The 18,970-nt window shown below is 39.1% G+C and overlaps 1 protein-coding gene across 13 annotated transcripts in view; it reads left to right on the top strand.

Moving 5' to 3' along the window:
- msi2b (musashi RNA-binding protein 2b) overlaps nt 1-18,970 on the top strand; it is a 224,939-nt gene that overhangs the window by 39,636 nt on the left and 166,333 nt on the right. The window lies entirely within an intron of this gene.

Below are 18,970 nucleotides of genomic sequence, written 5' to 3'. Positions count from 1 at the left end.
ATATGGACCTTTTATGTTTTTCTATTTATTTTTCTGAGCTTAAAAGCCTCTGATCACTATAAACTTTCCTTTATGGCAAGTGCTTTATAAGGATTCTGTAAAAATGGACACTTTCAGGTTCACAAAAGAAATAAAAGATGACAGATTTGAAATGACATGAGGGTGAGCAGATAATTACAAAATGTACATTTTCCAGCGAACTGTCTCTTTAATAGTAACACTGAAGGGCCCTTATAATAATAAATTATGTGCCTAGAGGAACTCTGTCCTTTAGGTGTTAGATACTGTAGGATACAATTTGCCACAACAGATTCACCATAGGCCACAAGCGCTTTAAGTGGGATGAACAAGTATTGAGACAGGAAAATCAATTGGCATGGTAGAACGCAGTGGGCCATGAAGAGAGTCAGAGAAGTATTTTCTAACCTGGCGACCTGAGACGCTCCGAATACAGGAAAACTTTCTCTCTTCTGTAAAACCCAAAAATAACAAAAAGTGGCAGTACAAACCTTGGAGTGTTTATGCAAATAAAATATGTGAAAGAGCGATGTCTAGAAGTTGCAGAAACGACTGCACTACAAAGGGGGAAGGGTTCGGATACCATCTAGATTTAGCTGTGGCCTTTGACATACTGAAGGTCTGGAAGCTTTTGCAGCTTTCATTGGCCAAGGCCCACCCAAGAGGCCAATATGACTGATAGGTAAAGCAACCAATCAAGTTTTGTTTTGTGCCACGTCATGTTTAGAGGCGTGGAAATGTCCCTGCAGTAACAGACCGGTGTACATTCACAAACTTGTCAAAAGTTAACAGCAACAACAATTATTATAAGTTCATGCTGTGAACCTCGCATACTTTAGAGAATTAAGCGTTCAGTCAATCGTGATTAATTCGTATTGCAACCGTTGTAAACACGAAAACTCACTTCTTAGATCAGACGCATTAATGATCTGAAAAAATAAACAGAAATCTGGTTTTGTTTAAATGAGATTTGTGACTCAAACAGTTGCCAGAGATTGACTGTTTCCAGTAATGCTCTTCCTAAAATAACATGTTTGACCGTTAAAGAACGCGACACGCAATTCAATTCAACCAATCAGATGACGACTTTGAACGTGCTGAAGTGTTTCCAGAAAAGTGTCCCTTTGCCTTATGCATCAGACACGAGGGTGAGACTATTTGACAAGTGACTTCACTCATTCATGGTTACTTGTTAACTAATGTAAGCATATTTTAATAAATGAATTACTTGAGATCTGATGTCATTCGAATAAATGTGCAGAGTCACTAAAAACTGAGCAGTTGTTATCGTGTTACTGTGCAGTTTTTTTGGTAGTTGTCCATTTAAAATAAGCCAATGTCTGTTTGTATGATAAAACGCTCTTTAGATGACTAAGGTTCCTCCTTTTTTAACAGAAGTCTATTGTATTTGAGACATTGTAAAAGGAGTAGCATTTGGTGTCATATAAACCAGTTTCTTCTATGTGCTCATTTATACTGATCGCTACTTTTGCTTAGTATTAGCGTTATTTCACATTAGTATTAAAGCTGACAATTTAAAATGTCAGAAAAAATGGAAAATGAAACTAAATGCTAAATGGATCCGAGTTTTTGCAGGGTAACCTTTAACTAACTAGAACTGACAGTTGACCTAATGTCCAATGTAAGAGAAGAGTATGTATGCTTCAGTAATCTCTCCTTCTCTCTCTATCCGTGTCTTTTCCTCGGTGTGCTAATAAGCTGCTCGCTGTCCATTGCTCACCATGTGAAGTATTCCGCTGATGGATGACTTTTTGAGGTTGGAGCAAATGGGGGGCGTAAACACTAACTCTTTGGCTGAATATTAATCGCTCTTTTTCTTTCACAATAAATCATTTATATGGAACATTTCTGCAGCGCCTGTAGAACATTTTGTTCGGCCGTGTTTGTGTGCATTTACACACAATGGCATGTAAAAGCGCCTCGTCTGATGCCGGCAAGATGCACCTGTAACCTGGCCGGCCCGCAGGTCGCCAGCTGTATTCCATAATACTGCTGTGTATATGCTAACCTTTCGCAAGGTGTTGTGTCAACGGATTTTATTTTTGTTTAATATGAAATTATTATATTTGTAGAAGTTTTGCCATCTAATAATAGTGATATAATTATGTCTCTTTGTTGTTACAACAGGTTTAAATAAGAGAAATTAATTTCATTTTGTATGTAATTTAATTGTTTAGATTAATTTTGCTACGCCAGCAAAAAGGAAATTCAAGAGAGGCCAAAGCGGGATAAAGTTTTGCATGTTGCAGAGGAGAGGATTTACAAGTGATGCTAATGGTGACGTCGTGCAATGATGTCATAGGTTCAACTCTCCTCAAAAAGCGCTTGTCCAGTCAAAAAAAAGTGTTTTTCTCCTTTACTCCCCCTATTGTCATTCCAAACCTGTATGTCTTCTGCAGAACACAAAAGAAGATATTTTGAAGAACGTTTGTGACTTAACAACACTGGCGCTTATTGACTGTCATTGTATTAAGACAAAATCATATTTCTCAACTTATCTTATTTTGTTTTCCGCAGAAGAGATAGTCATACACAGACATGACATGAGGGTAAATAAATGATAACAGAATTTTTTATTCTGGGGTATAATTTCCCTTTAAGGACCGGAAATTAGCGTTGGCAAATACAATTTAATGGTAACAGTGGAACCCATATGCTATCTAGTATATGCTATATAAACAATATTCATTTAAAGTTCTAAAAAACTAATTGTAAATACATTTTATTGTCCTTGTGTTTTTTTTTTAAAGCTTACACATCTGTTAATTGCCCATTGTTATCACCGGATGCCTTTAATCTCAAAAAGGCCAAATATTGGCAAATGAATTGACCTCGTCGATACATCAGTCTATTACTAACTAAACGCTTTCAATAATGCATTAAATGAAAAAGATTTAAGGTCACTCACAAGTCACTTCACCTTTTATCGGTGTAGAAGCGATTGAAAGCACTTTGACAGCAAACAGTATATAGCCACATCTATCCATTATATCAATTGAGCTGTGGACTTTCTTTTCTCCCTCACTACGGCAGTCTTTTCTCTCTCCTTCCTCCAAAAAGCCCAGCAGAATGCCAGTAGTTACACCGGACTATTTTGTAAAAATCCGCCCGTGTGTTTCGTTCACCATATGCCGCTTAAGTGAGGTGTCAATAACATTTTTAGATAACAAAAGACTGCCGTATGCCGTAAAGGAGGAGTGTTTTTCAGTCGACTCCCACACAGGAGTGCTTAATGCCACCAATGCCTCATGCTCCATTTGTCGAGTCGTTTCCTTTCTTCCCTCCTTCCGCAAACTCCGTTGCATCTCCACATCTAACCCTCACTGTGTTCCTGTCATTAGTATTCACGGGGGCCGAGCGGTGGCCTGTAGAGGTGAACTGGATACCCTTCGCCCCTCATTAGCGAGGTCACTCTCAAGAGTAGACGACTGTGACACGGCTGTTTGCTGGTGGCCGCGAGGAGAGCCGAGAGCTCCGTGAAGTCTAAAACATGTCAGAGGAGCCTTCAGGAACGAGGAGAGCGCATCTCCGCTCGGATCAGCGCTCCCTCATTGTTATTCACGGCACCGTGGAGGCTTCAGGTCCGGGGTTGGAGGGAGAGAGTTCCAAGGGCTTGTATTGACGGAGCTGTTGATGATATGCCCGGGTTGGATTCGAGTGTGTGCGTTTGTGGATCTGTTTGATAGGAGGCGGCGTATTCATATAGATGAGGATGTGGCAGTGGCAGTGAAGAAGATCCAGTTTGGCTTTTGGACTGTCAAGTAGTGTTCCCTAGAGGAGTTTTATTCAGCCGGAGCCCTGCTTTTATACAGTTAGTACATCAAATGCGTTGTAGAAGATTTAAGGCAACTGGAGAAGCGTCATTGTGGCTGTTACCTTGTTTTCGCAGCAATGTCAGTTTGAATCGACTTGCTCGTCTTTCAGAATTAGTCTTTAAGTATACTTTGTACTCTAAAAAACTGATGTGTATTGCAACTATAGTTTAGATAGAATGGGGTAGCACTCGTGATATCTAGGTTGACCTATATTTTACCGGCAGATGCAGTGAGTGATTATGAATGAGCATTATGATAATTTTTCTACTCGGGTACTTGACAGCATTTGAGTACAATTAGCATCTAATGGCCATTTCTTTAAATGACGATTTATGCACATATGTTCAAATGGACACCACCGCCTGCTTTCAAACGTTTTTAAGCATTTTGTGTGTACAATTGTGTAATGACAATAAATTGAATCCAATCCAATTGAATCCAAAATTGTGAAAATTAGATTAACACTTTACACATTATTTCCTAATTCATGTTTTGAAATGTATTCGTTGACAAGTCTATGTAGCCTTACTGGGAGGTCACTTCCTGTGTGCAACTTCTAGGGCCGCACGCTGTTGAAAAAATAAAATGATATCTTGCTAAATAACGCAATGAAGAAATGCTTTTGTTAATAGAAAAGCATTTGTTAAGGCAACTGAAATGATAATTACAGCGATTTAAAACTATACAAGCAAGGCTCTCACTAAATCTTTGGTGTTTAGAGTCAGATCTGTGGGCGTGGCTAGTTGGTTTTGACTAAATCCTTGGTGTTTCAAGTCTTATGAAAACTTTAACCCATCCGACACCCTAACCTGACTCTAACCATCTAAACTACCTATGATTGTTAACTTGCCAAAAAACACAGTTGCGTGGAGACGTCAGACTCGAAACACCGTGGGTTTAGTGAGAGCCATACAAGCAACAGAAGAAACATCCGACCTGAAACCGTGACAACACACGACTTTTTAAACGGATGGTTTCAGCAGCAACAACATGCAAACGTTGAGTGGCCCAAACTTACCCACTGGTATACCTCCACAAAGAACTACTGTTGAGAAATTTTATTCCATACAATTCATATACAATGAAATATCAATTAAATGTAAAATAAAGGATGAAAGAGACCGGAAGTTATGTAGTCATGTGGGTATGTCTGATGAAACAATCTAGAATTAAGTAAAATAATTAAAAGTATTGCAAACCATTGCGATATCCACATTGGCGATATTTTGTATATGAAGATTTTTATCGGAGCCCTAGCTACTCTCCATTTCTTCAAAGGCCATATTAGCCATCATAATATCATACTGTACAGTTGTACAGTCACAACACAGAGAGGCACGTTCACCTCAGGCACGCTAAAAATGGTTTGTTTGCCATTTACTTGGCATACTTTTCCAAATAGAACAGGCACCGGTGGATGGGCATGAAAATTATCGGTTATTTCCAGTTTCAAAGGCAATGAAATTACAGTAATACGAACTGGCAAATTGTATTTAGTTAGCGAAAATGTAGTGCTCTCAAATTTGGGGATGCCAGAGTGCAAGCTATTGGCAACAACTGAAGTATACCGGTCTGAAGGCTAAGTGATTGTTATTATTCACAAGCGTTGAAGAGAGCTGGAGAGAGTGACAGTAAAAAAATCTATTACATTTTTTGCCTCTAAATGGAGCCTGATTAAAGTGTTAAGTAGAGAAGTGTCCCAAAAGGTACCCTTCCTGTCACTGTGGAAACGGCACGGTGCCGTGCTCCATGGGCAATCTGCCGTGCCCTCATTTCATCTGATTTGCATGCTAGAGAGAATTAGGTAATTGGCATTTATGCAGAACAAAAGAGGAGCTATTCTCCCGGATAAAGGAGTGAGGGCTTTTCAAGTAGAACCCGATGTATGCGGCAGCGTGGCTCCTTTTTTATGCAAGGCTTTTTGTATCTGTCTGTGTCTGTTTCAAGTGATGCAGTTGTGCCTTTGGCGGTTGGGCGGAAGGAGGGTTGCTGGAGAAAATACTACTGCTGCCTCTGGCGAGAGAACGGCACGTTTATTAGAGCTAGTTCCTTCCTGACGTAGATATTCACATGTTTCAGGGCAGATGGTTTGGATGTTTCTCAGGCAGAGCTGAAAATACGGCGCAGGGGCAGCGAGGCTTCAGAAAGTGGTGGGAACTTTTCGGCAAATCGTTCATTCAAATATTGCACCTGTGCCATTTAAATCCCAGTTACGGAGAGCCGTTCTGCGGCTTCAGTAATACAGAACAGTTATCATAGAACACGAGAGAAGGGCTATGCCCCTTGTTAATGTCTTCTATTAGAACGAGAGAGAAAGTGTGGCCGATGGCTGCTCCCCTCACAACTGCACTTGAAATGGGTTTGAACAAGCCTTATCTGGCTAAGGCAGAACCACTGGCCTGTTTACCGTGTAAACTAATCGTGGGCTCTGCTGTGTTGTGTGTTGAGTCTTTATTAATTAGAGCAGCATGCCCGGTTGAGTTCAAATAACTCTCAAAGTCATTTTTTTCATCCTCTCTCTTTCGCTCCCTCTCTTTCGCTATCCCCCAGCTGATATCACTGTGTGACAGATGTTAAATTAGAGGCACGTTGCATTTTCACTTCTCTGGGGAAGCGAGCGAGTTTGAGTAGAATGGATTTTAGCTCACTGAACCTTCGAATCAAAATGGTGCGACAGGGATACGACACGTTTCATGTTTAAAATGCCTTCAAAGGCGTATTGATCGCATCAGAAGTGCGCCTATTTGGGCACGTAGAGCATTTTAATTGATCCAGGAGGTTGATGTAAATCGGATTAGAGGGTTTACTCGGTTTTCATACTATCGTGCCCGAAATGTACGTCATGCACATTTGTGACCACAGTCAACGCTAGTTGCCAAGCTCGGTTTCACGTTTTTTTGCTACGTTAGTTTTTTGTGATATTAAAATTACATATGCGATCATTTTGATATCTGGCGTGATACTGTAGTGTGTATTTTGACAATTGGCACGGTATTTGAAATTTATTTGAAAATACGTCATTTTTTAAGATTAGTTATGTGTTGTTGCTTTCGCAGGAGTTAGCTAGCTGAATAACACATACCTTATCTAAAGGGATAGTACACTAAAAAATAAAAACAATTTACCCACATGTCAGTCAAAACCTCTTGTCTTTCTTCTGCGGCACATATTTTGAGAAATATCACAGTCGTTTTGCGCACTACAATTGTGTCCATTGTTGTTTGGTTACCAACATTCTTCAAACTTTCAAAATATCTTTTTTTGTGTTCTGTAGAAGAAAGTCATACAGATTTGAAATGACTTGAGGGTGAGTAAACGAACAAATGTTCATCTTTGGGTGAACTATACCTTTAATTGAACATTTGAAAGTAACTCTGTCACTGTTAGTACAGAGGCAATACACACTCACTGAGTTTGTCAGCACGGCACGTGTTTCGTCAGGAGAAATCTATGCTAAATGTGAAGCACAGGCTGTGTTTTTGTTCAAAAGCTTTATAAACCGATAGAGTCACAGTGTACAGCAGGTGAACATTGGGTGGGATGTTGGGTTTCTCATGTCACAGCCCAACAGAGTGGCTCTATCTGGGACAGGGGTCGCAGTGGCAGGGTCTGGTGTGCTGCGGTGTGCGAGCCGGGCCGGCTGAGAGTAATGGAGTGTTTCAGAGAGGTGAGGACTCGATGCTGAAAAGCAGCCCCGCACTCAGAGAGGCGTTTTTTTTTAACCGAGAAAAACACTCCCACCACAGCCGACCCCTGCAGCAGTGCAGAGGCAGGTCACACATGGATGAACAGCGTTCTGTGTGTGTATGAACATGTGCTTTAGGCTCTACCGCAGTTCTGCCAGCGTGTTTCTTCCCACCCAAGAAATTTCTCTTAAAACCCAGTCAACCTGTGCTGTGTTACTCGAGTCGAAAGCTTGTTTGATGTTGATTTTTGAGATGCATTAAGGTTTCTTTGGAAGTCCCTTTTTAATTACTATAGAGATGTGAACAGACGGTTTGCACTTGGCTTATTGTTTCTTCATTGGGTTTATTTGTATGAGTTTGAAGTTGTTTGTGTCTGTAGAGGATGCTCTTTTTATTCATCTAACAGATTCTGAATTGCTTGCTTGCCATCTGTTGATCGAAATGGTTTTAAATGCGAAGCGAAATTACTTTGTGTTAGTGTCTGCTAAATGCCTCCATTAATTTGCTTGATGATGATGTCATTTTCTTTACAGCGTTAATGTAGTTTTTTATGCTGTTTTAGTGGTAATTGGCTTTATTTAAATTAATACATTATATATAATTTTATATTTATATAAATTAATTATTTTATTTAAATGAAATATGATTTATTCATTTTATTCAAACTTGAAATGTCGTCTCTTGTTTTGAACTAGTCACATCACAATCATGAAAATATTTTGCCGTTTATTAGTTGTTTGTGTGATAGCAGACAGAAACGTTTTTACTTAGAGGTGATTGAACAAAATTGTGTTTGGTGCAAGATGACTCATCAATATTTTTGCAACATCTTGATAGAAGGAAAAGGCTATAAATAGTTCAGTAAGACTGTTATATTTTTGGTGCTAGTGTCTTGGTCAAAAAGTGTCCCAATCTACCTGAATTCACATATACTGTATATCGAAGATAATTTTTGAATTTCATATCACACCAGCATAGAGGTCGCCAACACACATGGATTTAAAAGCTGCAAACTCTCGTTTTATTTTCATGGGGTCTTTAAATGGAAACATAATTACGTAAACACCTCAAGGTTGTTGTTAAGAAGTCCGTGCTTTTAAATCGTGCAGATTGTAAGAGTGGCTTTTCGAGAAAAGTAACTGCCCCGGTCGAACATGTGTGGGCTTTTTGGTTAGCTTGAGTGAAAATTCTTCTCTGATGGCTTTAGTCCTTGAGCACCACAGGTGGGATTAAACTAATCACTCAGAGAAGCAAGACCATTGATCAGATCTACTTAAAGCCTTCGGAAAAACATGGCTAGTCCGGGCACAAAATGTCACCGAGTTTTTGCCTTTTTCTTTCCATCGCCATGCACACATGTACGTGTTGTTTTGATGCAGATCTGCGGCAGCAGCTGTGTGGCTTGTTGCTTGACAGCAGTATGGCCTCCCTCCCAAGACAGAGTCACTCATAAGAGCCATCGTCCTAATTGCAAATTAATCCCTCACTTGAGGTTCTGTTAGCCTCTCGCTGCCTAGTAACAATAAAGGGAAATGCTGTTTTGGTTATCCTCATCCACAAGCCCCAAGCAATCTGTATTCACTCAACAAACAACCTCGCTTTGATTTTAGCACATGATTATCGGCATAGCTTCCAGTTTAGTCGTGATATTATGTTTCTACGCCTGATTTTTACTCCGTCCGCTCATCTGGGACGACAAATGAACTCTGTTAAAGCTAGCGATAAGAAAAGAGCGGTTCTTCCGTCCGCAGGATAACGTAGCGCTCCATTTTGCGCTCGGTCAATAATCCTTCCCATAGCCGTAACTTCCCTAATCTAGCTCGGGCTTTATACGCATTGTATGGGGACGGTTAATGCTGGTACATCAATAGGGCTTATATAACTCTAAAATCTCGATGTGGCGGGTGTAGAAGAGTTTATCGACGCGCTGTGGAAAAGTCACTGAAGGAGGTGGCAGAGTAGAACCCACTGCTATCAATCAATCAATCGTCCTATTAAAGTGAAAGTGCCCTCTCCTAGAGCCATCTCGCCCGCTCAGACTGCACCTTATCCCTTTTACTTTCATCCGGAGCAATCAATCTCACGCTGCATCCGCCACTGTGCCACCGCCTTAAGGCACCACGATTCTGAATGCTAGAATGATAGTCAGTGTAGCCCTACGACCTGCTACAAAATAGCTGAGGCAGAGGAGGAAATGGTTTGTTTTATGGCGTGGAAGTATTTTTTTTCACAAAGAAATTAAGGGGTTTGTGATTTATTACTGTTTTGTGAACTTTAAAGGAGGATAATTCTTGGAAATTTAACTAGATTCTGATAAGCAGAGATGCCGTACAACAACTTTTTAGTGTAATGTTGTTAAAACGTTTTTGTGATGTTCTTAAAACGTTTTAAAATCTGAGGAATCTTAGTTGACTATAAAGAACCTTATATGCAACAAAACGTTCATGGTTGTGTTAAAGGATCTTAATAGAGCAACACAGTTTGAGGTGGAACATTTTAGAAATGTTTATATGGCTAACTTCTGTATGCCTTGTTTTTGTTTACAGTTTGACCTGTGCACAAATGGGGTGTTGTAGCATTTTTTTTTTTTTTTTCTGTAAATATAAAAAAAGAACGCAACATTCCCAAATATAAGTATCATGTCGTGTATGTGAATTTGAGATTCTGAATCAGCGAGATGAAACGCTTCGTGTCACCATAACAAATATCATAATGAACTTTGGAAAAGTCTCTGGTACCATTCCTACTGAGATTTGCGGTGTTTTTGCCAGCGTGTGTTTGTGCGCATTGAGAAACTGGCATGTTGCACCAAAACCTGCTGAACAAACTTGAGTCTGCACGTCAGATTTTCTGACAGCTTAGAAGGTGTCAGAATTGTAGTTGTAACTCCGCAGTATGCATTTTCTCCAGAATTTGAGTGCTCTTGGAAGATTATTGTTTGTTGACTTCAAACACAACCCAGAGGTGTTTTAGAGGTGCTTCATACAAAGCCACCGGGAGCACCCGTCACTGGTTCTGTCTCCATGATGATGCATCTCAATACTCTAATTTCTTATCCCATTTGGATGATCTTCTTGTAAGGAGATGACACCTTAGAATGAAAAGTAAAAGCATATCTATTCATCGTGTCTGTTCCAGCCTGAATAGAAGTCAGAGCTGGCTCATGTCCCATGCCTCAGATGTTCCAGTGGTTGTTATCTGGGCCACGTCTCCGTTCTAAGGCTGTGTTTTCAGGAGGAAGGGGTGGTGGAAGTAGTTGGGGTTTTGAAGTGTTGGATGCTGTCTGAGCCAAATCTGGTCTGTCCATCACCTTTGCCTTGCATCAGTCTACGGCTTATGTTGGCCAGCTGGGTCCTAATTACCCCCAGCCTGCCCAACGGATACTTTATGTGCAATCCGCTCGTTTATTGGGAACAAGATTGTTTCCGTTCAAACCAATTTTCTCTTTTTTTGGTTTGTCTGTGATGATTGTAGATGCAACCTGATGCATGTTCCTGTTGCTTAACTGCATGCAACACAGAGGTAGTGAGTTTGGTTCCTAGGGAGAATACAAGTAGATTCAATGTGTGGAAGGCTGAAGAATGTTGAAAAAAATATGGTGACATGCTAAATAAGATATTGTGTTAGCTAACATGAACAAAAAATGAACAATATTTAAAGCAATGATTAATAGTAGTAGTAATAATAATAATAATAATGATACATTTTATTTGTAATGCACCTTTTAGTATAATACAACAAATACAACACCACTCCATATAACAATCACAATGACAACACAATAACACCAATGTCAACAGCAAATGTAAGATTATATCTTAAAAACTTTACTAAAAAGATATGTTTTGAGTAATTTCTTAAACAATCAAAAGACGGAACATTCCTAATAAGACAAAGCAGAGAATTCTACAACCTGTAAGCAATATAAGAGAAAGACCTCCCACCCATAGTTTTGAGTTGACAACGAGGCTTGTACGGAGTAAGAGAACCAGCAGAGCGGAGAGACCGATATGATGTGGACAGTGTGACCAAATTACAGATATACTCTTGGGCCAGCCCATGTACTGCTTTATAAGTAAACATAATGCTAATTTCAGCATTTACTAATACATTTTGAAAATCAAACGTTGTAACTTTTAACAATAGTGAAAGGGGTCATATGGTACAAATACGTGTTTTTCTGTGTCTTTGGTGTGAAAAACCATTTTACATGCATTGCCCATGCATGTATTAGAGACGTTAAATTGCAAAAATTAAAGTGTTGGAACAAAAGATGCATTCTATCTTAAAGCGATTGCTATAAGACAACCTGAAGTAAGGTTGACGTACCTGTCAGTACAATTGCTTTTGAACCTGACGTTCCAAATATGGTAAAAGGCATTACAATTCCGTCACACGCTTGCAGTATTCGACCAATCACTATGCACCGGATAACTGGCCAATCATAGCATACCCTGCTTTTCAGAGCAATGAGCACATTTCAGAGAGGTGGGACAGAGAGGAGTGACAATCACGGTATGTGGAAAATATAGCGTTTTTAACCTTAAATCGTGTATACATTACATCATGTGTCATTTGACCCCTTTAACGAACAATGAACTCCCATAAATAATTATATTGGCATTAACTAACATTATTACTTCATTGTTCATGTATTTAGTTAATGCATTTACTAATGTTAACAAATACAAGCTTATTGAAAGTGTTACCTGTTATAAAACCAAACTTCATAATTCCAATTCCTGTAAATTAACAGAAGTTTCAGTGTCTCAGCACTGCAACAACAAATCTGACAATTTTATAGGAAACAATTGTGAAATGCAAATTAAGCCATTGCTTTTTGATTGTTTTTTTAAGTTAATTTTGTATTTATTGTTATTTTGTTAACTTTTGGATAAAATTTACTAAAACAGTTATTTACAGTTATTTTATTTTTTTCTAATGTGGTAAACAAGATTATAGCATATTTTTGTACACAAATGTGGCCAGGAACAGAATTTAAAATCGCTATTCACTTAAAACTCATATAAAGCGTATAATTCTGCATATTCAAACTGAACATATTTGAATATATGTGGATGCAAATGAGGAGCTGTACTGAAGGGCGATATTGTCAGCAAAGAGCAACTTAAATGTCGCCCTGTTCCTCACACAAAGCAATTGAATGGCTTCAGAAAACGTGAAAGCTTATTGTGTTTTATTGTTCTTTTTGTGGCTCAGCATCGTCACTCTCCATTTGGTTTCAATAGAAGAAAACACCTCTCCTTTTGTGTTTCCGTAAAAAAGTTGGGATTAAAACAGTAATAAGTGGAATGATCATTTTGAGATGAACTGTTCCTTTAAATTTGTCTTGACTAAAATCACAGGTAACGGTCGCCCCTCTAAAGTGCAGAAAACATTGAAGTCGATCTTGACTTGAGATACGGCTCTTGGTTGTTTGGTCTGCGTTTGCTCAGACGTCTTGACGGGGAGTGTGTACACACTCAAGCAAACAAATGCAAACAAACACGTTCAGCATGCAACAAAGGCCACAAAAGTGGCTTCTGTTGAATTCAAAGTCGGCTCAGGGCCTGCAAGATGGATGCTGATGGTGTTTGTTAGCTCGTCTCTTTCTCCTCTACCGATGAAGCTGATGTGAAACTTCGTCTTGCTGTGTGGAGATTATTTCACTTCGAGTTCAGGCATTTTAGAAGTAGAAAGGATTTCTGAAGGTCTGCTTCGGAATGATGCACAGCGCTGATAAATTCCTCGGCTGATGGTATACTTAATATTTCACAGAAGGACAAAAGTCTGATATCGTTTTAAACTCCTAAATGGCAGCTTGGGAGAAAATGTCTGGGAAGAAAAGAGAGATCTATTGTGAAAAAAAACGAGAAGGGATAGAGAAAGTACAGTCGCTTTAAAAATGTATACAGCTTCCAGCGTAATGGTGTAAGTAATTTGTTAAGTGCTTATAACTCCCCTGCTAAAGTTTCGAAGAATTCGCCCCAAGCAAGCACTTAATTAGCATATTAATTTTTCAGAATCGCTTTGAGGGGCAAGCGCTCAATTTTTTCTCCCGTTTCTTTTTTACCCCCCCCCATCCTCAACGAAAATATTTTCCCATTCTGCAGACTGTTTATCAAGGCTGAAAGCTCATTGAGATTCAGCGTGAGTTCTTTGGAACGGAGACCGCGAGGTGTATCGGCCCAGCCATCTCCTGGGTCCTATAAGGAGTTATGAGCAGCCGCGATCTATCTTCATAACTGTACAATAATCTATCGACTCTGGGTTTGAGTGTAAAGCACATCAGATCATTAAGATAAAGCCGCACAGGGGGTATTGCTGCGGTTTGTCATTGAGGAATATTGCTGTTAGTTTGGAATTACCAAGATGTGATGCGGAGGTCTGTATCAAAGAACACTCACCGGATTTGTTGAGCATTTGTAGGGTAAAACACGGTCGAAAAACTCAATACGGTGAATGGATGAGAGAGGCTTTCAGCTATATTTCTCCAGTATAATGCTTAGTCTATAGCAATTGTTCAGTCTGGTCCAATTGTCCTTTTTTAGTGGTGGATCACTTAGAGATTTCAACATAATGTAATTTTTGGGGGCTTTTAATATTGTCACTGTCCTTCTGAAACCTCGTCCAGGTTTGCTGTTTTTTAGGAAATGGTATAAACACTGTACTTTAAATGAATATATACAAATGACAAGCACTTTTTAATCCTTTTATTGGTTAGATATTTGGAAAACCCAGTGACAAACATAAAAAAAAATTTATAATGATTTATTGCAAAAAATCCTGAAATATGATGATTTTAAATAGACATACAGACGAGAATTCCCCAGGGGAGTAAGCAACCTCTCAAAGCGCTATACAAACTATAGCTACATCCATCAACTTGTTTTTTTGGGGGGGGGGGGTTTGCATGGGTAGACTACTTCAGAACATGTAAAAAATCTAGTTTTTGAAATAGCATCTTTCAATATGGACACATTGATGACTGACCTTGGAACGATCGAAATGACTTTGGAATTGTATAAACTTTTAACATAGTGTCCGGTTTTACAGGTCTTGCTCACCATTAGAGGGCTGATGTGGTTATTGATTTACATTAATTGTGTGTAATGCCACTGTTATATTGAGGTGACCTAGTCACCAGTGTTTGTTCTCTTCACATGAGACCTTTTTGGCAAGGCACTGACCTAGCTATATGACATCAGTGGATAGAGATTTAGAGTGCTCCTACTGGTCACTCATAAAGCTACAGTGCCCCGCATTTGACACGCTCAAGTGAGCCAAAATTGCAGCGATGATGCAGTTGAGACCTGTGAATGAGCATTCATTCAGCATTGATTTTTGCATCCGAATTGACCAAAGCAATCAAAGGGGAGAGTAGTTTTCCTTTTCCCCTTAGTCTTATGAAATTCAAATATAAAGACCTCTTTCGAGTGTCGGCTCAGCAGTTAGAATGGAGGATTTTTTTTACGGAGGTGCTCACAGATATCTCTTGATTTTTCACGGCACTTCTGGAGATAGACTGGGACATTCCGAGTCAGCACAACCTTTAACCTGAAGCTCTGAAGCTTGGGATTTGCTTGAGCTGTCTGAGAAATTGTGTTACTTTTCTTTGCCTATGAAATGTTTTATAGACGTTATCATTGGATACAAGTGCCTGGGCCGAAGTTTAATTTACTTTACTTTCAATTTTATTGAACTAATTAAAACTACTCAACAATTATTTATCCTTTGCGAAGAAGTTAAGTTTGGGCGACATAACATGTTTATGATGTTGCTGATGAAAACGTCTATGGGAGCATTAGTTTTCACATTTTCTAAAGCAATTATATATATTTTTAATTTGTATGCAGTCAGACATGTGCATCCTTTTTATTTCGGACAGCGTACGTGTACAACTGACGTATGTCTCCAGATTTCCATATTATGTTTATTAGAATTGTAAATGGCCTCAAACAAAATGAGCAGCCATTAACCTATTGGGTCTGCTTCCATACAACCATCCTTGGGCTGCTCTAAGTGGTTTGGGAGGGATCTTCCATTGGAACAGCCAGACACTCGTTTAGGTGCCCTGGGGGTCAGCAGAAGCTCGTTTGGCCCTGTTTTTGGCAGCCGACCTGCTGTCAGCGTGAAGATGGCTGCTGTAAGCTTTGGGCTGTCACCTCCATTTGCACTAAGCATCTCTACCCCACTCATCTACTCAGTGTAATGGCATTGTGGTTATCAATTAGGGCTCCATAAATATACGCTGGAGATCGGATTGGACTAGTTTTACCCTGGAGACAAACTCTCCCTCCTTGCCTCTCCGAAGATATACACCTTTTCTTAAACCGTAACATAACTTAAACATAACTTAATCTCTTCATTTTATAAATCAAGGAGCTTGTAAACCCAGTTCGCATTCATTTAAAAATGAAGGATTCTGGTGCCTTGATATGATTTGGGTTCCAGATCTTAATAGGTTTTGCTAAATAGAAAGTAAATATGTTGAACGTAAATCTATAGGAATACAGAAAAATCTCTTATTTACACCAGAGATACTCTCACACAGAGAGAAGATTAACAGTGTTTGATATTGCATCAACTAAATCTTGTCTGATGTGTGACTGGAGGTTTAGGGCAGAGGAGCTGCGCTTCCAGCGGTTTTTGCCAACGTTGCTAATCAGTTATTCTCAGCTTTTGGTCAAGCCTCTGCCTCGCCTGTCAATCAGGGTTAGCTGCAGGCGCGGAGGCTGGAGCTGTTTGGCCCAGTACATTTGAATGTCGACATTAAAATTCCACCCTGCGAAATTGTGTACAAATTGGAGCTTGGCGGCCTAAATTTAGACGCAGCAGAATAGAATGTGGCAGGCGCGCTGGATTCTGTCATTCAAGCGAGCGTCAACGCTCAGCATGCGAACAGAGCGTGTTGAACTTTGCTGCAGCGCTGTCACTGTTTCCGAATGATTCCACGTAAATGTCCCATTGATTCTATTTTCTAGATATTTGATCTTGCCTGTATTGTATTGTTTAGTACATTACGTTCAAAATACTCAATGAAAACATAAACGTTTGGCTTTATTTATTTCAAGATAATTTTTGTTTTGAAATGCACAAAATCAAGCCCCTGTGAACTGGAAGTCAAAATCGGGTTCAGTATTAGTGGGCATGGCTTGTTTTTGTACGGTGAATTGATTGTATCTAGAAAAATAGGTGTTTTATTTAGAAATGGATCTTGCGGCAATCTGGTTTTGGAGGGGTTCACATTTTCAGATTTCGACACACACAATAATTGATAATAAACACTTCGATATTCCCTAAAGAAACTGTCAGTTTTGATTTCATGGTGACTTTAAAGTTGTTAACTTTTTTGTTTATGAATAAACAAAAATCATATGAGCAAGCACAGAAAGCACTGTTAAAATGGTCTCCTTACCCCCGATTCACCACTGTAAACGTATATTAATGTTTAATAAGTTGAGGCGTAACGTAGGATTTCTAGGGAAGCGCCAGTGTGTCGTCATTTGATTTCATTCAACATAAAGATAAATAATTATTTAATGAACTTATGTAAAATTACACAAAGCCGTAAACAACCTGGGTCCAAACACAGCCAACACAACATTCATAACCTAATCGAAATGTTAAACGGATATCTTAACAATTTTATTATATATTTAGGATAAAAAAACAAAAAACTTCAGGTGTTTCTGGACCAGTTTTTACATCTTGCGAAGTGGTCTATAGACGGTTTCATTGCATGCGTTGGCCCGTAGTTAACTTACACTCTGTGCTTGCTTATAATATAATAATTTATTTTTTATTTATATTAATATTTATATAAGAAGCTAAGTTTGGGCAACATACCGTTTGTTGATGTTGTTGCCGCTGAAGCTATATTATGTTAAAATTAAAAATAATGTAATAAAGCTCTTTTTAGATAGATTGATAAATCTAGCTCTAAATAAAAAACAGTTCTCGATACCCAACCGTATGTTAGCGTGTTCGTCTGAAGTGTGTGTGATTCAGTACAGAAGGAGACGGCAATCAGTGATGAATATGTGATTTGAGATGATGAAGAAGCCTAGGAGGAAGATGAGGAGGGGGGTCTCATTATCTCACTCTAATCAGAGGGGCATCCAGCCAGGCAGAGGGGACTGATTAAAAAAAAGACACTTCGTCACAAGACAAGAGCATCGTTTGGCTGGTCCTCACTCACGATAAGCCTATAAGCCTCAGTGTTAGTCACCCGCAATCAACAGCAAGAGGCCACTACACAGTTCATCAGAAAGCCAGAGTAAACACAAATAAAAACCAAACACAATTCTGGGAAGGGGAGCTCTCGCGCCACAGGTGTTTGGTTTCCGTTCTTTGTTAAACTACACATAACCCTCGAGAAGCCACAGAGTCGTACCCCTCCCGTCGTGTTGGGGATACAACTTGATTTGGGATGACTGTATCCCTGCGATTGTCCTGCGCTCTGATAAGGATCCATGTTTTCAGGGAGGGTTCGGCTGCGTCGCATCTAATGAAAGATCTTAATTAGATCCATTTGTGCCCAGAGGAGAGTAGATGCAATATTAAATTGTCACTCCTATCACATTCCTCTAATTTAGGCTGCAGGATACGTCTCGATCCATTTTATTTCGCCGCAGATAGATGGTGAACTTTGCTGTCACAGGTACCTCCTGCCTTCCTCCTCTTCTTCAGCAGATAGACACAGTGTCTGGTAATCTCCGATAATGTTCGCCTCTTGACTGCGGATTACCAAATATGACAAATTATGTATTGTTAAAAGATCTAATTTACCTCCCGGTTCCACTCTTTATGCCGCACATAAATTGTGTCTTGCTTATTTTGGCTCTGTAATGTTGTCTGAATTAAAGCCTTTCTGGAAATCGTCTTCTTTAGGAGTGTCCGCAAATTCATGTCTTGTTGTTTTTCAATGCAAAGGTGTTTTGTGTTATTCTAGTTTTTATTGGCATGATATGTTTTTTTTAAAGAATTAGGAACTAACTTTACCACAGATAGGAGTTATAAATGAATATCAATGTCAATCATAATATGTTTGTGTTATCATATTCTATTAAGCTTAAGTTTCACAGTAATTAAAGGGATAGTTCACCGCCAAAAAAAAATCTCTGTCACAATTTATTCACCTTCATGTCATTTCAAACCTGTATGACCTTCTTTCTTCTGCCGAACTCGATGGTAAACAAAAAAAACATTGGCCCCCATTGACTCTCATTGTTTGGACACAATAATATCTTCTCTTGACTTTTACATAATGAGTCATATACAGGTTTTGAATGACACAAGAGTAAATAACTGATGACAGAATTTTTTTTTTGGTTGAACCGTCCCTTTAAGTACCTGTACTGCATTCGATTTTTAAATAAAGCATTGATTTCAAATAGCCCACTAAAAATGTACTGCATTAAACATATT

Source organism: Triplophysa dalaica, chromosome 9 (assembly GCF_015846415.1).
Source record: "Triplophysa dalaica isolate WHDGS20190420 chromosome 9, ASM1584641v1, whole genome shotgun sequence".
In the NCBI taxonomy this organism is placed as follows: domain Eukaryota; kingdom Metazoa; phylum Chordata; class Actinopteri; order Cypriniformes; family Nemacheilidae; genus Triplophysa; species Triplophysa dalaica.
This window is presented reverse-complemented; position numbering and strand designations above follow the sequence as displayed.